Source organism: Ambystoma mexicanum, chromosome 4q (assembly GCF_040938575.1).
Source record: "Ambystoma mexicanum isolate Mex_15411 chromosome 4q, UKY_AmexF1_1, whole genome shotgun sequence".
Taxonomy (NCBI): domain Eukaryota; kingdom Metazoa; phylum Chordata; class Amphibia; order Caudata; family Ambystomatidae; genus Ambystoma; species Ambystoma mexicanum.
Window position 1 is genome coordinate 819,359,400 of NC_090928.1, and position 27,051 is coordinate 819,386,450.

The window sequence follows — 27,051 nt, forward strand, 5'->3', positions numbered from 1 at the left end:
TAGTAATCGGTGTAATGTAACACCACCTATGTTGTAGGCAGCTAAACCTGTGGGGGCAGTGATAACAGCTGACAGTTTGTTGTTTGTCAATTGTTGAAGGAACTTACTAATGATTTTGATTAGGAATGTTTTGCCAGAACCAGCTTCACCACTGACGTACAGTAGTATAGGTTTATAATTATGGCAGGAACATTCTTTATTTTCATGTTTTACACCATGTGCAATTTGTTTTGTTACTTCTTGAAAAATGCTACTTTGCTCATTGTTTAGTTTTGATTGTAGTATAGTTAAGTCTTCCTTATCTTCATACTGACACATGGTGTTTTCTACTTCTATCATAGCTAATTCTGCCTCATTTGTTACTAGTGGTTCTCCCAGTGGTTCTTGGCTTCCTGTTACAGAAGGTTGACTACTGTCAGGAGTATCCTTATCTAGTTGGGCTTGGAGTTCTTCTTCATGTTGCTGTTCATTGTGCAACATTGTTTTGTACTGTGTAAAGTTTACATCAGTTATAGTGCTTTCATTTGCTTTGAAAGCATCCTCATATGAGTCATAGTTATCTAGTAATTGTTCTTCTTTTCTCCATGGTTTGAAGAGTTGTAGCAGGGACATGTAATATACTTCTTTATGTTGAGGAGTCTTCAATGACAATTTGATATGATTAATTAAATTTGGTTTAGTGAGTTTAACTAAGCTGCCTTCACAGTCTGTCACTCTATATTTACCTTTTCTTTCATCAGGTTTCATATTATTTTTGTATGTGTAGTTTTGGGCTATTTGATATAGATACATGTTTTCCAAAGTATTACTTCTGTTTGGGTAGTATGTGACTTAGCCATACTATATTTTCAGATTTACCATACAATGAAGTACCAGTTAAACGATCAGCTGCTTCATAAGATCCACATTCTCTATGGGTGAGCATTTTTATGCCCAAGCTGTATAATTTCTGAGATACTGTTTTATCTGATGACAGGTCATTCCAGAGGTCTTGGAGCTCTGTCATTTCTGCTTTAGTTAAGTATGCTGTGACATATCGTGCAACTGCAGTACAATTGTCTGCAATGTACTGCACATCTATGTTTGCATTCCATAAGTGGGCAATGATTGCATTATAATCATTGATATATTTTTCTTCTTCTTTTCTTTTTATGTAATATGTATTTTTAGGTGACTTACCTTTAACACTATGTCTAACTGAAGACATGAGGTTGTTTACTTGACCTGTATTTGTAACTGGTCTAGGGAAACCAAATCGGCATTTGGTGTAGTATTTCCCTTTGTTTTTGTATTTGCGACGACAATATTTTCCACATTTGTGTCTTTGAAATTGTAACATTTGTGCACAAAGATCACTATTTGTGGCTTCTGATGGAATTTCACAAGTGACATATTTTTCAATAAACTTTAAAACAGTGGCATCACTGTCTTGACCAAATTTAGGAGCATCTTTAATCCATAAAAGCATGTGGATATGTGGTGCTCCTCTGGCTTGGTATTCTTTTCTCCAAAAGAAGTGTTGCACTTCTCCAAGGGGAGGAACAGTTTTATTACAAATAAAATGTAGCATAGCAATGAAGCGATGGTGAAAATATCTTGAAACATTAACAGGATCCAAAGAACAAAGTTCTCCAGGTGTTAGAATATCTATGTTTGTTTTGTTTTTATTTGATATGCGTAGGAAATCATGTAAATCTTCCCATGCATATTCTGCACAACTTAATGTAACAAACCAAGTGGGTGGGCCAAGGTTTCTGATCATACAACGTACATCTCCATGACGTCGAAACCAGTACTCTTTAGTACCACGCATATTTGCTAATAGATTTGTAATATTTGATTGTAAAACCTCATCCTTTTGTTGCACTTTCTCTAATAATTGTGTAGCTGTCATATTTTGAAAGTGTGATCCTGATTTTAATATGTGTGCAACTCCGTAACATAAAGTTGCTAGTTCACTTTCAAAGAGTAGGTGGAATATGTATTCCACATTTTGTCTAAATCTGGGATCTTCAGAATACATCCGTAATGAGCGGTATTCTGAAGCTGATATTTGAATAGGTCTATCATCATACCTTCCTCCTTTGCCAGTAGGAAAGAGTAGAGGAAAAGCACATGCTTCTATACTTTTTTCCCATATACTGATTGGCGATCCTTTTGTTTGACGCATTTGGTAAGTTTCCAGTACATATTTTACGGTGTCATTACAGTGCAAAGGATGAATTGTATAATGGTCTAAAGTATTTGATATTGTAGCAGGATCTAGTAGCTCAAATTGACCAGCTTCTTGTGTTTCTTGAATTATTTCAGTTGTATCTTTCAAGTTTTCTTCAATATTAATTTCTTTGTAATATTCATTATTCTCTTTAAGATATTGGAATGCTTGTCTAACTTTATATAAATCTACCAGCTGTTGCCATCATTTTTTGTCTTTTGTAGGTACTCCATTAACTAATATATTTAAAGATTGCTGCATTGGACGTTGCACTCCTAGAGTATGCACATTTTCTTTTAGATTTAATGGTAAATAAACTACTTTTCCACGAATGCCTTTTACCAATTCAGAGGGAGGTAATTTTGCTGTTTTTGGTTGAAGGCGTATTATTGCTTGAAATGGGTGTACTGTTTGAATTATGATGCTCTCATATAAATTAAGTTGTTGTAGAGGTTTTGGTACTGGGTATAATTCCAAATTATTTGTGATAGAACGTGAAGGAGTTTGGTTGTTGTCAAGTTTTGTAGTGCAATAACTGCTAGTATTAAGGGCTCAGTTATTTCATATTTGTTTTCTGCTAGAAGGTAGAGAGCTAATTCAAACCATTTAGAATCTTCATTGTCTTCTATTTTGTATGATAGGTCAACAGTTTTTGTGTTACTTTTATAAAAAAAATTCTACGGCAACATACACATACATGGTTTGGTACTTCAGCTGATCTACTTTTAAATTTTAGTATTTATTTTTTGTATGTGTTTAGCAAAAGGTTGCCATGTGTAGAATTGTTGCTTAATTGGTTTAAAGCTATTTGATTCTGTAAATGGCTTTCACTTCCAAAATATCTTTTCTGGATATAGTCAATTTCTTCAAGTAGGTCTTTTGCTGTACCATGTAGAAGGATGTTATTTAACTTTGCTAGTGCTAAAGCAGGACTTTTAACATAGTACAGTTTATAGACTAGATTTCTTATAATTGAATGATGTGTTGATATCCTTTTGATATCATGGAAAGTGGTTTTACAAGTAGGTCCTGTAATGCAGGTCAATGAATGTCCTTGTAGTCCTGTGTACTTGCGCACTGGACAGGTATCTATATTTTGCAGTAATTTAATTTTGATTTTGTCTTTGCTTTTTACATATTTATTGAGGAATTGGTGTAAAGATTTGAAACATTGTTTGGGAATGTTACACATTGACGTGCATGGTCATTTGTACACTAGACGTTTCTGTTTCAGTTGAATGGAGGGGTAATTCTAAGTTTTCAGGGCATATTTTTGTAAGGAGTACTTCTTATTCACTTTTTCATAACGTCAACCACTGCTATTTATGGCAATTGTATTTGTTTGCTTTTGTTTGTACGCTTCTTCATTAAAATATGGTTCTGTGCTCGTAGTGTGATTCCATTCACCTCCGCAGATACTTAAGAAGTTCTTTCTGTTGACATTTCGCTTATTGAGAAGTCTTCTTTGTAATTTAGTTATTAGTTTTGTTAGTGGTTTCATTTTGTTTAACAGTAAAATAAATACATTTCTTTTGAGAAGAATTGCGCTGTCCATCAATGCTTCTAAGATTAATTTCCTACGATAGGTTTTAAGCTTTGAACCTGATTTCTCTCCTGTTTTTATAAGATTTTGAAGGACTGTGTGACGGAATATTTTGATAGAGGATTCAAAGTTTCTGTACTTGAAGCTTGTTTTGTTTCGCTAAATTACTGTATTAGCTGTTATGTTTGACCTTTGTTTTACAAATTCTGCTAGAGATGGATGCTTGTTTGGGACACTTCTTTTTTCATTTGCTCTGCTTCTACGTTGCTTGCTACGGACTTGATTTTTGGTAGGCATTCTTTAGGGGATGTTGAAAAAAATAAAGAAGATATGGGTTGGGGTGTTCTGGAATGTATGTGTGCTGTGTGCATGAGTGTTTGAGTAAGATGTTGAAGATGTATGTAATGGTGATTGTGCATTGGGAACTAAAACTAGTAGGGATAGGTATTCTTGAATTTATGTGTTACTAACTGGGGTTCAGATGACAAAAAAAAAGTAAGCTAGTGGTGTGGAAAAGTACAAATTGTAAATCTAATGTATACAATTAAAACAGTTGTTTGTTCTATAATATGAAAATTGTAGTGGTTCAGTTGGCTAATTTGTGTGTCCAAAAATAGAAATTTGTGGGCCATTCTGGCTGTAAATCGCTCTTTAAGACATGGACATTTTTGGACAAAATGGTACAAAATCTCTATTTTAAGAAACCAAAATAGCTCGTATTAATGTTATAGTATATTTGATTAATAATACAAATATTATGGTGATATTTTACTTACTTTTTTTTTAAATTAACAGGTAACTTCTTAGTTTTTCTTTCTTCTTCGAATTCGGCTGCGCACCGGCGAAGTCCCGAGAAAGTCCCGCTTTGCCGCTGCTCTCTGCTATTTTCCCTGCTCGCTCGTGAAGAACTGAATACAACTACAGCTCCCACAAGGTGAAGCCCTCAGGATCACCAGAGTATTGTTATTAAGTTGTTAACCTACTATATATCTATATATTTATACTGTGTCCTTTATATGCAGGCTTTGTAATCCCTTGTGTGGGCGTGCCTATTTAAGAAGAAAAGTCCCGAGAAAGTCCCGCTTTGCCGCTTCGCCGCGGCGTCGCGAGCAAAGCGAGGCCCGGGAGCTTAGTGCCAGCAACACTAATTGCTGTCTACCTTTCGTGAGAGAATCTGCGTGTTCCCAATTGGTGGAATCTTTCTTTTAACAACCTCGGTGGGTACGGGCAAGCAACTGTCCCTAAAATAAAACATCATGAACCGTAATCTATATACACTACGCACGGGCATGCCTCCCATTCAAGGGCCGTTCCTAAATGTAACGGGTAAATCCACGGGAGCAGTGCCTTGTGCTTCAACTCCCTGTTCAGTTAAAATAGACGTGTTAAAGAATTCCAACGTAAAAAAGCGCGCTGCGACTTCTGTTGCTAACACCTTGAAACCAAATGCGAGTACCAAAGATATACGATTTTTCTATCCTGATCGCGTTATGCAAAGTGCTTCTTTAAAAGACTCCAAGGAACCAAAAATAGCAAATCACAATCAGGCGGGTTGTGGTACCACCTTGCATGTCTCTCTATCGGACAGCACAGTATTAAGAGGAGAATCCCTGGTGCTACTTTCCGACGCAAAGTCTAGCCCTGCCTTAGCCAAAACGCTGGGGGATGTAGCAGTGATTGATTTACCCTCTCCTGGCTCGGATTTCACAAAGCAAGATTCACTTGTAAATCTTTCCTTCTCTCCCAAGTTGTGTTCAAATGGTGGCTATACGAATTCAAATCTTACCTCATCCTTTCTCTTTCCTACCCCTCGGCAGCGATCACCTACGCAAAAGGCTCTAACCCCCCCAAATGCTTCAAATGTAATTGAACTAACCCTAGGAGCGATGAATTTAACATTACAAACCATCACCACCTTGTTCAATACACTGAATACGAAATTGGATGTACAAAGTGCCCAGTTACTAGCTGTTCTAGCCTGGCAGGCTAAACAAGAAACATGGCGAGCGCCTTTGCACTCGACAAATAAAGAGCCTTATGTTCCGTCAAACAATCCAACTGAGCTGCCTTTAATGCCATCCAATATGGCTACTGTTGCCACTATGACATCAGGTATGGCTCCAATCACTTTGTCTGGAAATGAACCGGAAAGCACTTCAGTTGCCATAAATGCTATTGCCCAACTAGAGAATCAATTGTCTCCAATTACCATAGACAACTCCGGCATACTTGGTTCCTTGCCGTATATAGGACAGGTGATCAGAGAGGCCGTTGCGGTGAACGAAAATCAGATAGAGCATGACTCTATCAGCTCGCCAACGCCAGAGCCTTATACAATATTTTGCAAAAAGATGACTCAATCTGCTGCGAAACCCAACTCATCCGGGAAAATAACACAGCAAAAAAACAAGAAAAATCTTGAGATTGTTAAAAAAACTAAAAATGTTAAAAAAAATGAAGTACAGGCGCCAACAAGATCAAAACAGTTTTTTAACATGCTGACCATTCCAAACAAACACAGTCAACAAACGGCCTGTGCTATCACGAGAAAGTATACACAACTAAGTCAACTTCGTAAAAATAAATTAGGCTCTGTGACTAAAGGTCAAGCATCTGTCACGCCCTATGAGCCCTTAGATAATTTGATTAAAGCAGTCAATAGCCACGAACAAGAACAAGAGGCCCTGGAATCACATCACCCTTTGGCCTTGACAGAATCCAGTGCGAATTTAGCCTCTGCAACAAAAGCCAACTTACCATGCATCAAGAAATCTAAAATAAAAGCAGCACGCGCTCCGCAACCCGCTTCAGTGAATGAAGACGAACACGAACAAGAAATGATTGCTAGGTGTCGTGCTGATATCAGAAAAGAAGTGGATGCCTACATGAGCAGCATTATTGCACCATCAATACTCAAAGCCCCCTCTCTTGAATCACAGAAAATTGATAATATGCAAACTCCATATTCATCAGCGAAACTTTCAGTCTCATTTAAAGGCGATAAAAACACAGAACTAATAGAGTCGCCTCCTTTTTTGGCAACCCACGATGAAGAAATTGTCACCATGCTAAAAACTTTGCGCTCTTCTGTAGTAAAACAAAATCCCATAGCTGCTCAAAATATTCCTAATAAACCACCAGGTAAATCGATTTTAAAACCCAAAAAAGATAATAATATTGCATTAATATTGGGATGCCGGCCAGCCCCTTATCCGCAATATGTGCTTAACCGACAAAGTATATTACAGGTGTTCTCCGATATTCCGCTACTACAAGATATTGGCTCTGCGGACATAGCACAGGTTGAATTTTTCAATGATAACTCAGTAAGTACGGCATGCCTATGGCTAACGTCAAGAGTCATCAGAAATCTCATCTGGGAAGCAAAAAACCAACTTTTATCACTAGGTTTCATATTACTTCTGGGCCCAACAAATTCATCTAATGGTTCTTTTAGTGCTCAAACGTGGACTGACTCTGCCATAAGGGAACTTAATAAGGGTATTGTGCACATGGAGAGCGATGTAATTACAGAGGCTCCCTCCAAATGCTGCTGTAATTGCGATTCCAGGAGTTAACTTGCGTACAAGGCGAAGAAGGAAAGATATATCTCATTGGTCTCATGGAACACTCGTGGTTTCAATCATTTGGTCAATAATTCACAAAACATCTTAAATAATCAAGATGTGATTCTTTTACAAGAGACATGGCTGACAACTGCTCCCGTATGGAACAACCATGAAACTCACTTTTTGCCAGCCATTCAAGGAAAGAGAGGCCGCCCGATGGCTGGCCTTATTACAGCAATTAAATTAAGCTCTAACATCAGCATTTTATACTCCCATTCTCCTAACTCATTTACGCAATTGACTATTATAGCTATTGATTCAATCTTGTATGCTATAGTTAATCTCTACTGGAACCACAAAAGCATTGAAAATGGGAGGTTCTTGGATGATATTGCCTCCATGTTGGATTTTATCATGCTTGTTCCAGAAATACAGCATACAGTTGTTGCTGGCGACTTAAATCTCCATTGCCTCCCCTCGTTGAACTTATCGGAGGATTCAAACTGCAAACTGTGGGAACAACTTATGCTTACGAGAGGATTCTGCATGTTGAATGAGAGCAAATTTGACAAAAGTGAGCTGAGTCACACGTGGCAACAGGGCAGCGCAAAAGCCACTATCGATTACATTTATGTTGATGACAGACTTTTTTCTCAAATTCACCTTTTTAATATTGTGTCAAACTTAAATAGTGATCATCGATTGCTCACCTTACAGTGGGCTTCAAAAGTGTTGAAAACCAACCGTAGCACGATGGGGAATTTAGGTCAACTAACAGTCTCTAATCAACTGAATCGTATTATTTGGACCGAAAACAAATTAGATAACTTCAATATCTCCCTACAAGCTGCCTTCTGTCATGCTCGGAATAACACAGCTATCCCCCCAGTTGCCTATTATGATCTAATACATCATTTCTCAGATAATAGAGTACAGAAAAATTACATCTTTAGGAAATCACATGTGTTTGACCTGGAGACCAAAAGTAAGAAAACTGAATTTCGTCACAAAAAAAGAGAAGCCATGAAACTTCCATTGAGCATCAGGCGCACAGCATTAATGCAAATCAAAACATCTTATAGGAACTGGCGGAGAAGCCATCGTAGTAAATTGTTTCAACAAGACGGTGAATTAATGTTACGAAATATTCGTGATAATAATACAGCCCAAATCTGGAAAGTCTTGACCAACGCTGTTTCCCCGGTGCAAATAAAGTCACAATCACAGAGCGTTCCAGAAGCAAGCTGGATTAGTTATTTTTCTAAAATCTATGCTATCCCGTCTAATTGCAATTTACCTATAAGTTTCACCCCTCACGAACGATTTCATATTAATATTGATAAATCCGACATCTTATATTTTATCAATAAAATAAGTCAGTCCAGGGCGCCTGGTCCAGACGGACTCTCAAACAAAATTTTCAAAGAACATCCAGTAATATGGTCAACAATCTTATATCATATATATGAGAACATTAATGAATCCCAAGAGCTTCCGGCTTCATGGACTCACTCTCTGATTGTACCTATTCACAAAAAAGGTGATCGGTGTCTTCCACAGAACTATAGACCCATCGCCTTATTAGACGCTCCTGGTAAACTGTACAGCCGTATTATTTTGCGAGAACTAAATAATTGGACACTAAATGAGCTCAAAAGAGATCCATTCCAGACTGGTTTTGTCGCAGGGCTAGGCACCTCAGTAAACTTAATCACACTAAATATGCTAAAATCCAAATATGCAGAACTCAATCAACCTCTGTATATGGCATTTGTCGATTTTCGGGTAGCTTTTGACTCAGTCGATAGATCTTTGCTATTCCAGAAATTACAGAGCTATGGCTGTCCTTCGTCATTGTTAACTATAATCAAAAAATTGCACTCAAACACGACAATGCAAGTCAGACTGTCGCTTGATGGGTTGTTGTCCGCGAATATTAATACAATGAGAGGATTAAAACAGGGGTGTATCTTGGCGTCCACTCTTTTTAACCTCTTCATTTTAGATATTGGGATCTCCTTTGAAAGGGTACTGTCAGATTCTCCTAAATTAGGTGCTCAAAAAATTACATGGCTTTTGTATGCTGATGATCTTGTTCTCATTTCGCAGACTCCAAGCGGTCTACAGAACCTCTTGAACAAATTGGATATTTATACTCACACCAACAATCTAACTATCAATGTGGATAAAACTCAGATAGTGATTTGTCATAAAAAAAAGTATACAAAAATGGTGAGAAGTCAATGGTTCCTACGCGAAGTTCCCTTACAAACGGTACCAAGTTATAAATACTTAGGATTACCTTTTTCTGGCTCTATGTTAAACCAAACTTATGATGACTCTGTAAGAATTAAAGTCATGACCCTAATTTCACAAGCCAAAATCATTTTACATAAGTACGGCAAATTCACTGTAATGCATGTGGTAACCTTTTTCAATCAAAAAGTTGTCCCGATACTATCTTACGGAGCTGAAACTCTGTTACCTCAACCCAGAACCTACTGGGATCGACTTGAGGGGAAATTTTGGAAAACAGTTCTGTGCTTACCAGTGTGCACTCCCTTATGTATGTTAAGGTACGAACTCGGTAGTATCTCCCTGTTTAGTCTAATTCTTTGGAAATTTTGCAACTTCTATCGAAAATGTCTTTTGGGTATACAAACTAATAATATGCTGGGCTTAATGGCAATGTATATGTGCACTTCCAATGATGTATTCCCCAAAAGATGGACAAGAGAAGTCATTAATGTTCTAGCAAATGCAAATGTTTCAATCGACTTGCTACTCAAGAATCCTACTCTAGCAAAGAAAAGACTGTATTGGCATGATTGGAATGTAACCCAAGACCTTTGTAAAAAATATGTAGATTTTGATCGGAATTTGTTCCCTCACAAGAAGCTCAAACAAATGGCCTATTATCTTTTAAAATCCCCATCACAGCATGTTCGCTCCGAAATGTTAAGATTGCGTTTGAATTTACAGTCTACAAATCAAATTCTAGCACGGAGAGGTGTAATTTCAAAAAATGACACATATTGCCGTTTCTGTAAAGATGTGACGCAATTAGAGTGCCTAGCTCACCTAGTAGTGGATTGTCCGGCTTTGAGTGCATACGAGAACGTGTATTCTGCAATATTTTACAATTATATTGTGATCGCTCTGCGTATGAAATATGGATCATACTAATGACAAGCAATCGCACTGCCATTCACATTGCCTTAACGCAATTTATAAAAACGATATTACCTCGCAGTTAACTTCTTATGGCCTATCGACAAATGTATTTTAAAATTCAAGATATATGTGGGTTCAATTTAGTTATTTTAATTTCAATTTTTAACATTACTTGTCAATTATTTTTGTGAACAGAACATTGCTTACAACTTCCGAAACAAATCTGTAATATTTGACAAATCAACCAATATGTACATAGGCCATGGAAAGCTTGGAAAATTGTAAGTTTGGGATCTCGATACAAATTATGTAAAAATGATTTATGTAAAATCGAAAAATTGTAATATTGCAACTTTTTGTAATGAAAAAAACTTTTTGAAAGGTTGAATTCATTTCAGCCAACCAAAATAAAAAAAATAAAAAAAAAGCTGCTTCTTTTCAGGAAACTCTTCTTCACTGCAATTGTAAAAGCTTCAAATTAGTAACTTTGTTTGTATATAGCACTGTTTTAAATTTAGATATTGATTTTTTAAATTGAAATCCTCCGTGCCTTCTGTAAAACCATTAAACGAATTTATTTACATAAGATACATTGCATCAGTTCAGTACATATGATATGTTCTTAATGAACAAATTGTATTGAATGACTAACTGTAGCAAAAAAAATATCTTTACTATATCTTGTGAAATTTATAATATATTAGTGAATACCACTATTTCTGTAAGTAAACTGTTCTAGGTAATAGCGCCTCAATGTCATGTCTAATTTAAAGTAATTAAGTAAACAAATAAATAAAAACAAAAAATATGAAATTGTATAAGTATTTTTATAAAGGTTTAAACATAGATTGTGTTTGCATGCAATTTTGTTTGAATATATGTAGTCTATATATTTCATTTAAAAAATGTTAGTTTAACATGATTTGAGTGTGTGTGTATAAAGAAAGTAAAAAGTATAAAAGTTTATAAGTGATAGTTGATTTTAGGAAATTGAAAAAAGTACAGTAAATTCATTTTACTGATTTCACCCGCCTGTAAAACAAAAATGGTTGAGAGCTATGTCATCTACTATACAGAAAATATGCATACCTGAAGTTTGTGTTCATGCATATGGATATGCATGCAGCTGCAAGTAGAAATCTTGAAGACTTGTACAGTATTTCTGGTAGATGCTGCTTGCCAATGATATGACACTTGTACTCAGAGAGATTCAGAGTACATTTGCAGTGCTGATCTATGATGATGCAGTTAGATGTAGAGGTCTTGATTGTGATTGGTGCATGGTCATGTGATTTTTGAGGTACATCCAATGAGGGAATGGCAGAGAGAGTGTAGTGGAAATGGTAGAAGGGCTGTTCATGTTACGATATGTCCACGGACATGGCGGTAGTTCGCGGACATCGGGAGTTACATCTGGGGATTTTTGGGTTCAGAAGTCATGCAAATGAGAATAAGCACTGAAAGGGATTGGTCAGGAAAGTTTGGTGGGTGTGTTGTGCCAGGAGAGATTTTCTCAGATACTCTTTTTGCTGAGAGAACAAACGATAGCTATGGCTGTGTGTTTCAGAACACAGATTGTTTGGATTTTAGGAGATTCGTGGATACATTGGTTGAAGGTGCATGCAGAAAGCTGTGGAGTAGCTGTAGATCTTGGATTCCCACATGTGGAAGTACACTGGCATGGAGTACGTGGTGTGAAGTGGTTGGACTTGCTACCTCTCTGTGCTACTTTGGAGACAGAGCAACATCCAGACATAATTGTAATTCATTGTGGAGGGAACAGTTTAGGACATGTGACTGGAATTTATTTGCAATTTGCTATGAAAGAAGGACTTAGGAAGGTTATGGACATGTTTCCTAATTCTCAAGTGATATTTTCACGGATTGCGCAGAGACAAATGTGGCTTCGTTCTTCTTCATTTGGTCCACAAATGGAAAAAGCAAGGCGCAATGTTAATAAGGCTGTTTGTGGCTTTCTAAGAGATTTTGGCATGTCTTCTTTTCACAATGAAAATATTATGTTTTGTAGTACATACATTTTTCGCAGAGATGGAGTCCATCTTACTTATGCTGGCAATCAGATTTTTCTGAGAAATGTACAAAATGCATTGCAACCTTTTTTGGAATTACAACAATGATTTTGAAGTAGATGTTAAGCATTTACAATTTTTGACTTTCAAACACCACCCAAAGGCTCTTTTCAGAGCCACCACTTCTTTCCAGAGAACATTACAATGTTTGTGATGGAGTAGCAACCCAATTTTTTTAATGTTCGCAAACTGTCCGCAGACTTCTAAAAAATACCAAGAGCCCTGCTTCATTTATTTTCACTTCTATTTGTTAACTGGGAATGGCGGCTCTGAAAAGAGCCTTATTTTTTTTTGATTTTTGTAATTTTGTATTTTTTCTGGTTTTTCAGACACGACACACTAGGAGAGGAGGGTAAAGGAGGGTAAAGGGGGGACACCAACCACAGGGATAAGAAAGGGCAAGCTGAGAGAGGAAGATGTAGAGTGGGTTTTATTTGGGTAGTGAGCAGGTCTTCTCGTGCTCTGAGACGATAGTCTCAAAAGCACTCCGAAGTCGCTCCCCCCTGCAGAGTACTGTGTCACAGTACATACATACAACTGTGACCCCCTAAAGGTAAGGGTCATCAGCATTCTTTATGGCCTGTGAGGCAGCTTGAGAAAGACGCTGTCCCACAGAGGTGGTCCTTGTGGTGACAGGATCAGAAACAGAGGATGAAGTAGAGGAAATCAACCTGTCATCTTTGATGTCCTGGGTGTTAGTCTTAGCAGTGCACGGTGATGGCACGAGTTATGGTTGGTTAGCTTACCAGTACTGGCGAATTTCAAGGGTTTTTCGGTTTTACTTGGAACCATAACGTCCCTTTAATAAAGTTTTTTCACTGAATATTACATGGCCACGGTAGTGGCCAGGTAGTTATGGTTAAATTTCTGTTTCCATAGGAAGATCACTTTTTGGGCGGCTTATAACTTCGCTCTTTCTGGACGGATCCTCACCAAACTTTGCAAAAAAAGTAGTTGGGTCACTCTGAATTTTTTTGCAAGGTTTGGTGAGGATTCGTCCAGGGGGGGAAAAGTTATAGGGGGGGTCCCAAAACGTTTTTTTTCCCATAGACTGAATGGGAAAAAACTTTGCGCACGGCTACAGCCCGAACCGCTGGACGGATTTACACCAAATTTGCGGCAGGAGCGGCGGCCTGGTCCCAAAAGCGTTCTTTTGTAAATTTGGTGTCTGTCCAGTAGTTTTTTTTAAAATGACCAAAATGTAAGGCAAAAAAATTAGTGATATCTGCGTACGCTTCGCGGACGGACTTCCCTGTTCGCTCCGCGGACAGCACCCCGATTGGTCCATGGCCTTGCGTCATGTCCGCAGACATGCGATGTGTTCGCTGATTGGATGGCGAGGGGCGTGGAGTGCGTCAGATTTTCTGTGGCGCCCGCCATCTTGTATTCGCAGTCGACCGCGTACAGCGCAGTGAAACGTGGATAAAAAATTGTATTTAGTGCCGTGTGTTGGTGTGTAAGAGTGTTTGGGGAGGGTGGGGGAGTACGAGATAGGTTCAATGTTTTGTTTTTTTATGTGCTAGACCTTTTTGTTGCGTTCGATTTGTCCGCGGACAACACGGCTGTTCTGACATTTTGTAAATAAACTAAATGGTGGGTGTTTAGAGGACGGAGTATGTGTCATTTTTGTTCGCAAGGAAGGTAAAAATGAGCTATGAACACTCGCTGTGTACTTAATTGTTCGTAAATACACAAACTGGGGGTCTCCTCAGGACGCTGTCCGTATTCTAATCTGTCTAGTTGAATGTGTTCTAAGAACACTCGCAGTGTCCCGAAATGGTTGCAATTACACAAAATGGGGGTGTTCTGAGAACGTTGTTTGTATTGTTCGTTGTCAGGGTGAAAGTGTTTTAAGAGCACTCCTTTTGTTCGCTAATAGTACAATTTCCTAGGGGCGTCAACCGACTTTTTGTCCACTAAAGAAACGATAAATCCGGCTGGTGTGCGCCGACATTATGTGATAATCCTATGACTGGCGCTATTGACCTGGCTGACTTGCTTTTGCGACACTAAATCATATCTCCCGCCCCTAAGCCTGATATTATCAAAGCATTCATATTCCCCGCCTCTCTCCGTGATGTTACAGGGTGCGTAATGAAACGCGCCCAGTCGTCTCCAGTACTACGCGACTTTACACAGAACCCGGAAGACAACACACATTATGTCACAACACAGCGCGCCACAATTCAGAATATGAAACTGTGATTTAAAAGCAAAGAGCAAGATTGTAAATGTTGTAAAGTACATTTATTTGACATCAAATGTTTAGAGAATATTCAGCAATTTGCATTTGTCTTTGTTGTCGATCCGCAAAAGTTCATGTTGAGACACGGGATGTTCTTTTGCGGTACAGAGAGTGTTAGATCAGCTTACAACTCAGTGCCCCACAATTCGGAATATGAAACTGTGGTTTAAAAGTAAACAGCAGGATTGTACATTTGGTAAAGTACATTTATTTCACATGAAATGTTTAGTGAACATCCAGCGATTTGCTATTGTCTTTGCTGTCGATTAGCAAAAGTTTATTTGGAGCCACGCGTTGTTCCTTTGCGGTAGATAGGCTGTTGGTTTATGATAAAAGCAGTAAATGGTCGCTCTGATAATCAGAAGGTTGCTCCAACAACGAGCCATTAGACCACCCTATTGGTTGGTATGTTGTTTGTAGCCGCTAGTACTGCGTAAGGGCATATTGGTCCTTGGCGATTGTCCCATAAAATGGTGAGGGTCATGAAGTTGCATATTTGGACCTGCACCTGGCAGTTGAAGACCCCATCCGCTGGAGTCTGTAAATCGTGACATAGGCAAAATGGGGCCACGTACCTGTTTTAAAAAACATAAATTTGTCTCACCAGCCGATCTTCATTAAAAATCATCATTTTATTTATTAGGGCGTGAACATATTTGCTATCGAAGATAGTGCAACAGAGTATGTTAATAATAAAATAATAATATTTTCCCATTCATATAGCGCTAAGAACCGTGAGGTATCTAAGCGGTGCTTATTATTAACCACAGTGTGTGGTGCTCATTTATCGACCACGGAAGGATGAAAGGCTGAGTTTGGCCTTTCCGGGATTCAAACGTGCGTTAGCAAGCTGTGCACGGATGTCAAAGCGAGCGCTGTACTCGCTGTGCCACTTGACAGGCTACAGTGAAGTGGCACAGCGAGTAGAGTGCTTGACCGCCTATAGACCGGTTAAATTATTTATGTTAACCCACCATGTGTCGTCTGCCTTTTTCAGAGCCCTCTAAATGACAGGGGATCAATTCGGCAGTGATAGTGCACGGTAGAAAACATTATGCCACTTTCAACAAACAAGTTCAACTTGAGCGGTCTTTAATGCTAGGCTATTTTAATTATATTTGGTATAAAGTAATCTAAAGGGTTACTTACAGTCCAATTGCAATTTCCATTGTCTACGCGTGGTGCAGTCCCAAAATACGACTCCGCGTGTGCCAACGATCTTTCACATAGTGATATAATATATAAAAGTGGTTTCGTTTCAGAAATTTCATCTTCATCTTCTCTTACATTTTAGCAACACTCCTTCAAGAGAAGTCTTTCATCACAATCTCTGTCTGTCAAGGTCAAAACACAATACAACCTTTGTGATGTCATCTTTGATGTCCTGGGTGTTAGTGTTAGCAGTGCACGGTGGCGGCGCGAGTTATGGTTGCTTATCTTACCATAACTGCCGAATTTCAGGGGTTTTTCTGTTTTACTTTGAACCATAACGTCCCTTTAACAAAGTTTTTTCACTGAATTTCATAGGTTTTTAGTAGCGCAACTTAACCATAACGTCCCTTTAACAAAGTTTTTTTTACTGAATATATATATATATATATATATATATATATATATATATATATATATATATATATATATATGTATGAAGGTGATTGAAAATACATTCTTTTCTAAAATATAAGCATATCTGTACTATGTTTTGTTAGTTGTAGATATTGTTAAAACTGCTAATTGGAATCTTGGAGAGTTTCACAGTAGTTTTTGATGCAGGTGGCTGTGAGCAACAGGAGACATGTACTCTGAGAGTTCAAGAGTACATCTTAAGTGTTGAACTGATATGACAGTGTTACATGTACAGTTTTTGGATGTGATTGGTGAATGGTGTTGTGACTGTTTGAAAGCAGACATTAAGGGGATGTTACACACATAAAAGTAAAAGGGATAGAAGGGCTGCACTGTGCTATGGACACCATGATAGTTCACAGACTCTGCATGTGCCATCCAGGTCCTTTAAGCATGCCAGGCATGTATGCGGAACTGCAGAGACCAATGACAGTCAAGGATGTCCGCGGACATCGGGAGATCAGCCAATCAGGTTTTGTGGGTGTGAAGCACAGGAAGACTGGGTAGCAGGACGTATCTTTCTTGTGTGCAGTGAAGATTGCTATGGTTATGGCAGAGTGTCAGGATCATGGGAGATTATTCAGTCCATTGGCTAATGGTGTATTCTGAGAAGTGTAGATTGTCTGAGAATCTTGGATTAGAAGAAGGAGTTCGAGAAATGCAGTGGGCAGCATTGCTCCCGTTTTGTGGGAATATGGTTGTATTCAATCATCCAGATATCATTGTTGTTCATTGTGGAGGCAACAGTTCGGATAGGTTTCCAGAATGTCTTTACAGTTTGCCATGATGGTTGCATTTGCAAAGTTAATGGAACTTTTCCCACATTCCAAATTAGTTTTTTTTCGAGTGGGCCAAAGGCAAATGTGGATGTGTTCTAATTTATTGTGTCCACAAATCGGGAAAACAAGGTGCAATGTGAACAAATCTGTACTTGCATGTTTGCAGGATTTTGGCATGACATCTCATCATAATGAAAATATCAAGTTTGATATCGTGAATATCTTTCAAGGAGATGGATTTTTTTTCTGATGTCAGAAATCAGATTTTTCTTTTAAATATCCAAAATGTAGTCCAAACATTGTTGTGAATTTGTGCAATATGTCACAAAGTATTTTTTAGTAGCTACAGTAAATAAAAAACAAAAACAAAATAAAAAATGAGATGCCATTTTTGTGAACGTTAGAAAAAAGTAATTACCTTCCATAGAACATTTGTTAGTTCAGTACATGAAACCCCCCCAAATTTGTTTTAATATATTTCAATTTTCCCAACACAAGCCTGGAATTTGCCAGGTATCCGTGAACTTTCATAATGTCTGCGCACTATAGAGACTGCAAAAGGACCTGTGATTTTTATTTTTAGTTCTATTTTTTAGCTGTGAAAGGTGGCTTCTAAAGGAGCCTTTTTATTTGTGTTTTTTGATTAAGTGTTTTTTGTTGGCTTTTTTTAATGTTTTTTACAGGAGATGCAAGATAAGGTGGGGTAGGGAAAGGAGGGATGGGGCACCAACCACAGATACGGAGGGGCAGGTAGACAGGGGCTGCTGTTGGACGAGCCTTATATTTAAGGTAGGTGGCAGTGTTCCACCTGCTCCTTGTCCGTAGCCTTAAAAGGACTATGAAACTGTTTCTCCCTGAAGATCGGTGTGTTGCAGTACAAACATAGTACTGTGACCCTCGAAAGGTAAGGGTCAACAGCATTCTCTGTGGATGGCATCCTCTGCCCCACAGCAGTAGTCTGTGTGGTGGCAGGAGCAGTTGAGGAAGATGGGCTAGGGTTTGTCTAGCGTCTTCTCCCTGAGAAAGGAACAGCCTTTCTCTGAGCACCTGGGTTGCTATATCTGCTGGATTTTAATTGTTACCTGGAAAGAGTGTGAGCCTTTTTTTCCCACTCTTTCATGTATTTTGATGTGTGTTTTACTTTTGTGTTCCCCATGGGGCAGAATGGGGGTGGGGAGCATGGTTGCACCGGCATCGTTGCTAACGGTGCCGGTGCAATCACGAGTTCTGCTTGCGGGTGCCGCAAAGCCCACCAGGTAACACCTGACGGGCTGTCAGGAACCCGCGAACAGAACTCGTAATGCGGCGGGACGGTATGAACGGTGCCGGTGCCTTGTCGGCACCATTCATAACATCACCACCAGGGTCGTAATGAGGCCAATGTTTAGTGCCCAAGTTGTTTTGGACCTGGTCCAATTTCATCCAGCGGTTTGGACTGTGCACTATAAAACATGACCTTTTTTTATCTGAGGGAAGTAGGCCACAGTTTTATAGAAACATTTGTTTTTGTTTTCTTAATACATTTTTATTTTTTAACAAATATTTACGAAACTTTGCAGTCTGAGGAGGCCCATGAGTCCCTAATCACTTTTGAAATTTCTGTCCAATCTGTTGCTCGAATCAAAAGGTATTAAAGATAGAATTATGAGGAGTTGCTGTGGGAGTCCGACTCACCTTAACTAAAGGGTGGCGACCTAGGCTTCATAACAGGTTGCATGAAGTTAAAGTGGCTTTAGCTGAATTTCAGGTTTTTTTTAATGTTAAGAGCTCACCTTACTGTCCCTGCAACTAAAGGGTATTGTTATTCTATACATAGCGACAATTGGGCTAATGAAAATGATGTATCCTGTGTAGAAAGTGAAATAAAAAGAAAATATACAACCACATTCCCCGCATAAAAACCTGTTGTTAAAAACATTTGTTTTCATATGTACATAACATTTTGAAGTGTTATGTTGATGAATATAAAGTATTAAAGTATTACATTAACTGTGTACAAATACTACATTCAATGTATCCTGAAATAAATATTTACAAGACTACTGTCCACATATATATGTGCGCATTTTGTTTTTCGGTTTTCCATCTGCAGCTACCAAGATACAAGCGTAGGGAAGTGCAGCAATGACTGGGAGGGTTTTACCCGCAGCTTCCACATGTTATAATTGCGGCTATAATTAAATACATAAGTGTATTTCCATTTTATTTACACACACTTTATTGAAAGGATCAATTAAAGGTCTTTGATCCTGAAAGCAAGTCCAGAAATGCTCACATCAGAGAGAATACAACCCGCCAGGGAAGAAAGGCCCAAGTTGATCTTGTAAGGATAACAAGTTTAATCTCATGCGCAGATGAGAACAACAGCAAATAACTCTACTGCTAAGAACGTTCTGCCAAAAAAAACTACAAGCAGAAACATTTAAAGCAAAACATTATCATAAGTGACTCTATACATACAGTGACAACCAGCGTGGCTGATTGGATGGACCCAATACAGGTGCTGGCTTTATCCATATTGGGATGGCAGTTTATTGGCTCTGGCCCAGTCTGTCTGTCTTCCATCACGTGGTGCTACAGGGTTCATCCTCTTCTCAATTTGAAGGTAGAAGGTCAGACAACAAATTAATTAGACTCCTACAATACAGCTTGCTTATCACTCATACCGTGCACTTGGCAGGCTTCTAAACAGACACACAGGAGGTTCCAGGGCTCTCTGACCTTCACCCGCACATTTCACTCTCTTCCTACGCACCATCCGGCTCCAAGGTCTGCACCCTCATTTTGAACTAGAATGTATCCATCCCAGCACCTCACAATACAAGTCACACAATTGATTCTGCAACAATACATTCTGTCAATCCTCTTTGAACATTTCAGTTACTGTGGTGTTGGTCGTCAAAGGGCACTTGGTGTCATGGAATTCGGGGATCTTAGGGTTCAGTCAATTGGGAGTGGGCCGGGTCATGCTATGGCCAAAGTGAGATAACATGCACACCAGGCGCTGGACTCTAATCACAGCCTTGTGGGGCACATCAAGCTCATGTATTACACACACAGACATCAGCACCACCAGCAGCACCTGCATCCACCATTGGGACATCAGCAACACTCAATGAAGCCTCAACTCCAGCAGCAGTGTCAAATGCCACATGCTACAATGTTACCGGCTCCCGATCGCTCAGTGGTAAGAGTCCTGTGTGGACGATGCCTCGCATGGCTTGCCATGCGAGGAGCCGTAACTAAGGAATGGGAGAAGTTACTCCCTGAACACTAGGTTAACTGTCATGCTTAGTTTCTTTTTTTTTTAAGTGGCTTATTTGTTTCCCCTTCAATGCCAACATGATATTTCGGGTGGGCATCCAGTCCCATGCCGTTTCCCACTACCTTGTTAAAAATGTATACGAAATATGTGTCAAAGTGCACCTACGCACTATATAATAAGATTTAGTTATACCTGTTCAAAAAATAACAGGAATAAACCATACGCCCCGGAGCATAGTAAAAATCAGCAAGTGAGCAGTAGCAACAATCATTATTTTTCTGAATCAGACCGTGTTTAAATGCACATGATGCAATACTGATTCTGTCCACTAGTTGGACCTTGATGTTTAACAGGACTAGATATTTCAGCTTGCAGAAAAGACACATGCAAGTGCAGTATCTTAAAGCAAGAAGCCCATAACAACATACACATTCAATCAATGTTCCCTCTAATTATATTTGTCTATGTTCGGAACCGGTTGGCTGTTGTGCACATATTATTTTTCATGTGCGCAACTGACTAATGAGGTAAGCCACTTTGTGAGCTACCGTCGCAGAAGAGTTTGGAATTAATTTCCTCATCCCAGCCACTGACATTTTTTAAAAATCTTACAACGCGTTTTCCAAACACATGATTATACAGAAAACTCATCAACCAGTCCATGACTTCAATATCTACTTTGCAAACGTACATCTGTGCAGAGCAAAATGTCGTCCTCATTACGAGTTGGGCGGTAAGTGGTAAAGTTGGCAGTAAGTCCATTATACCAAATTACAATTGCGGGCCTGGAGTGGAGGATTTGCTTCCAGGAAAAATCTGCAGAATCATCAGAATTTCTGCTGCAGTAATTCCAACATAAAAGCCCCATTGAGTCCAATGGGGACTGGCAATTAGATTATATAGTGCGGTTGACTCTTTCAGTAAGGCAAAATGGTAATAGAAATTCTGGCGCGTTAATTTTCTTCATGTTACAACAAACATAGAACAAGTGGATGTAGCTACACATCTTCATACCTTTCACAGAGCCAAGAGAAAAAAAGAGTCAAGTTTGTGCGGTAGTATCTTAATGTGCTCTGGTGTAGAAGTTAGAGTTAAACGTTAAAAGTGTTGTAGAGTCAGGTTTAGGAGTCATGGGTGGTGAGTGAACATTTTTGATTAATTTGTGCAGGCATATCTTGGTTAGATTATTCTGTTCATGAAGCCAGTTTTTCATACTAGTTTATAACCTCTTGTGTTGTATTTTGCTGTTGAATTGAAACAGGACCGTTTGGATTATGAACAGGGCAGAATGTTATTCTAAAATCAATAAACCAAGGACCTTCAATCACCAGCCGGGCCTTGGAGGAAGGAAGGTGGGGGCTGAGTATGCGGCTCTGCAGGGGAATGGAGAGATGGCCTTGTAACTTTGCGCGCGTCTACATTACAGGGTTGCATGCACATCATTATAAATGAAAAGCAGAGTTATGCCAGTATGATTGCATGTATATATATATATATATATATATTCAGTGAAAAAACTTTGTTAAAGGGACGTTATGGTTAAGTTGCGCTACTAAAAAACTATGAAATTCAGTGAAAAAACTTTGTCAAAGGGACATTATGGTTCCAAGTAAAACCGAAAAACCTTTGAAATTCGCCAGTTATGGTAAGATAAGCAACCATAACTCGCGCCACCACCGTACACTGCTAAGACTAACACCCAGAACATCAAAGATGACATCACAAATGTAATTGATGACATCACTGATCATTATGATGGAACTGACTAGATCTCTTCTTATGAACGTGATGTCCGCGAACTTATTTAATGTTCGCGGACATGTTCGGAGAACAGTACCACTACCTAAAAACTGTGGGGGGGTGTGGTGGGGTATGTTTGATTGTTATATCATGATATAGGAACATTTAACAAATTCAAAAAGCAGCACACAAACACATTATATATAGTAATACATAAGAAATGTAACCCATATATGTAACACACTAACCATTCATTTAAATACAATATGTTCTGAAATGGAATATACCACAAGAACATAAATTGGCTTCCAACATAATTACCTCACAGACACAACAGAACTGAGAACAAGACCAGACCCACTGAATACATAGGACTTATCTTACCAGAAATAGTAAGTGTACTTCATTTTACTCATATATTTATAAACTTTCTGTAGTAGATTAAAAAATATATTATCTTTTTTTTTTCTCACAGAAGTGTCTAGTACTCTGGAATGGCTAGAGGACAATTTCCCACATGAAGAAATGTCACAAGATAGTGAAACTAATGGTAAACACTTTATAATATAAACCATTTAAATATTATTATTTTGTATACATTTAACATATATATATTTTTTTTGTACAGAGCATAACAAAATAGAAACTACCTCTGAAGAAGCTGTTATGGAAAACACGCTTGACAACATAAAAGAAAAAATTGATTTATTGTTGACCAATTTTAATAATTTGAAAACTTTTGTTGAAGATCATTTTAAAACAAAAACGTCATACCATTGCCCCACATGTACTTGTCCCTCCTCACCATATCCCAGTCAATTATCCCCAAACCCTCTCCATAATCCAAAACATTTTGATGAGATTTCCATCCCTTCTTCACCTAATAACAATCATGTTGAAACCCCAAATTCTCCTGTTTTTGTTTCTGTTTCTGCCTCAACTTCTCTGTCATAAATTATTAATATATGTTAAATAAAGTTTAATTTTTATATTGTATTGTGAATAGTCTCCGTTTTTTTTTAAAAACAATAAAAATGTCCGCGGACAGTGTGAGTGTTCTGAAATGTTCGTACATAAACGAAAATGGAGGTGTCCTGAAGAACACCACACCTGTTTGTACTGTTCGCTAGCAAGTTGAAACTGTTCTAAGAACACACGTGGTGTCCTGAAATGTTCGTAAAGAAACAAAAATTAAAGTGTTCTAAAGAACACTATATCTGTCCGTAATGTTCGCTATGAACTTAAAACTGTCCTATGAACACAATTGCTGTCCTGAAATGTTCGTAAATAAACGAAAATGATGTGTCCTGAACAACAGTACAACTGTTCGTAGTGTTCACTAGGAACATGAAACTGTACTAAGAACACACGTGGTGTCCTGAATTGTTCGTAAACAAACAAAAATTAAAGTGTCCTAAAGAACACTATACCTGTCCGGTACTGTTCGCTAGCAAGTTCAAACTGTTCTAAGAACGCTATTGGTGTCCTGAAATGTTCGTACGTAAACGAAAATGGAGGTGTCCTGAAGAACACTATACCTGTGCGTAGTATTCGCTACCCAATTGAAACTGTTCTAATAACACAATTGGTGTCCTGAAATGTTCGTACATAAACTAAATTACACGTGTCCTGAAGAACACTATATCTGTCCTTACTGTTCGCTACCAAGTTTAAACTGTTCTAAGAACACACAGTGTCCTGAAATGTTCGTTTCACGTGTGACGCACTTTTAATTACTTCAGAACTCGAACAGTGTCCGTAGGACATCAATGCGCATGCGCTAACCAATCTCCGTGCACTTGGTGTCCTGCGGACAGGCGCTTCCTTCGCATACTCGCTCGCAAACAGATCATATGACCGTGCCCACGCTCATCGTGTGTCCTGAAATGCGGACACTGTTCGTGTCCCCGAACAATTTAAAAGTACATTTTCAGTTAATCCATAATATTTTTCAATAAAATCTCACCATGGCACAAGTCCCACATAGCAATCTTGAGTTTCTATATACCTTTTGAAACTTTCCGATCCTTTTTTGTGTTCGATCTGTCCGCGCACAGTGCGCATGTCCGCGGACCGCGCTCAAGCACCCCTATAAAAGACCACGCCCAAGAGCTTATTCCCATTGTGTTTCTGGCTATTCTTAAGAACACAGTGATTTTTGCTGCCACCTGCAGACTACACCATCATCGAGATGGCATCCTTGGCTGCTGAACTGCCACTTGGTGCTGCACCTGCTTCAGCACCACCCCCACCCCCTCCACCACCACCACCTCCCCAAGGGCCTGAAGAGGGGAACAGGAGTGAGGATGCGGAGGAGGAAGAAGAGGATGATGAGAATGAGGTAGAGGAAATCCCTACTACCCGCACTAGGTGTGAGTCTTGGGTGTGGCAGTTATTTACCATTCATGGGAATGGTACTAAGGCTCGTGCGAACCATGTTACCTGCAATGAGTGCATAATGATACTCAGTCGCGGGAAGCACGGTAACTACAGCTTTGGGACCACTACTATGAAGCGACACCTGAGGTCATTTCACTCTGGGGCTATTCGCAGGGTTGTACCTTGCGAAAAACGTAGCAGGTTAATTTCTGATCCTGTCACCACAAGGACCACCTCTGTGGGACAGTGTCTTTCTCAAGCTGCCTCACAGGCCATAAAGAATGCTGATGACCCTTACCTTTCGAGGGTCACATTTGTATGTATGTACTGTGACACAGTACTCTGCAGGGGGGAGCGACTTCGGAGTGCTTTTGAGACTATCGTCTCAGAGCACGAGAAGACCTGCTCACTACCCAAATAAAACCCACTCTACATCTTCCTCTCTCAGCTCGCCCATTCTTATCCCTGTGGTTGGTGTCCCGCCCTTTAGCCTCCTTTACCCTCCTCTCCTAGTGTGTCGTGTCTGAAAAACCAAAAAAAAATACAAAATTACAAAAATCAAAAAAAAATAAGGCTCTTTTCAGAGCCGCCTTTCCCAGTTAAAAAATAGAAGTGAAAATAAATGAAGCAGGGCTCTTTGTATTTTTTAGAAGTCCGTGGACAGTTCGCGAACATTAAAAAAATTGGGTTGCTACTCCATCACAAACATTGTAATTTTCTCTGGAAAGAAGTGGTGGCTCTGAAAAGAGCCTTTGGGTGGTGTTTGTAAGTCAAAAATTGTAAATGCTTAACATCTACTTCAAAATCGTTGTTGTAATTCCAAAAAAGGTTGCAATGCATTTTGTACATTTCTCAGAAAAATCTGATTGCCAGCATTATTAAGATGGACTCCATCTCTGCGAAAAATGTATGTACTACAAAACATAATATTTTCATTGTGAAAAGAAGACATGCCAAAATCTCTTAGAAAGCCACAAACAGCCTTAATAACATTGCATTGCGCTTTGCTTTTTCCATTTGTGGACCAAAGGAAGAAGAACAAAGCCACATTTGTCTCTGCGCAATCCGTGAAAATATCACTTGAGAATTAGGAAACATGTCCATAACCTTCATAGCAAATTGCAAAAAAATTCCAGTCACATGTCCTAAACTGTTCCCTCCACAATGAATTACAATTATGTCTGGATGTTGCTCTGTCTCCAAAGTAGCACAGAGAGGTAGCAAGTCCAACCACTTCATTCCACGTACTCCATGCCAGTGTACTTCCACATGTGGGAATCCAAGATCTACAGCTACTCTACAGCTTTCTGCATGCACCTTCAACCAATGTATCCACGAATCTCCTAAAATCCAAACAATCTGTTTTCTGAAACACACAGCCATAGCTATCTTTTGTTCTCTCAGCAAAAAGAGTATCTGAGAAAATCTCTCCTGGCACAACACACCCACCAAACTTTCCTGACCAATCCCTTTCAGTGCTTATTCTCATTTGCATGACTTCTGAACCCAAAAATCCCCGGATGTAACTCCCGATGTCCGCGAACTACCGCCATGTCCGCGGACATATCGTAACATGAACAGCCCTTCTACCATTTCCAATACACTCTCTCTGCCATTCCCACATTGAATGTACCTCAAAAACCACATGACCATGCACCAATCACATTCAAGACCTCTACATCTAACTGCATCATCATAGATCAGCACTGCAAATGTACTCTGAATCTCTCTGAGTACAAGTGTCATATCATTGGCAAGCAGCATCTACCAGAAATACTGTACAAGTCTTCAAGATTTCTACTTGCAGCTCCATGTGCATGAACACAAACTTCAGGTATGCATATTTTCTGTAAAGCAGATGAACACATTTTCAAACAGACATTTACCTTGTAAAATCTGTAAAATGAATTTACTGTACTTTTTTAAATTTCCTAAAATCAACTATCACTTATAAACCTTTATACTTTGTACTTTCTTTATACACACACACTCAAATCATGTTAAACTAACATTTTTTAAATGAAATATATAGACTACATATATTCAAACAAAATTGCATGCAAACACAATCTATGTTTAAACCTTTATAAAAATACTTATACAATTTCATATTTTTTGTTTTTATTTATTTATTTACTTAATTACTTTAAATTAGACATGACATCGAGGCGCGATTACCTAGAACAGTTTACTTACAGAAATAGTGGTATTCACTAATATATTATAAATTTCACAAGACATAGTAAAGATATATTTTTTTTGCTACAGTTAGTCATTCAATACAATTTGTTCATTAAGAACATATCATATGTACTGAACTGCTGCAATGTATCTTATGTAAATAAATTAGTTTAATGGTTGAAACTGAGGATTTCAATTAAACAAATCAATATCTAAATTAAAAACAGTGCTATATACAAACAAAG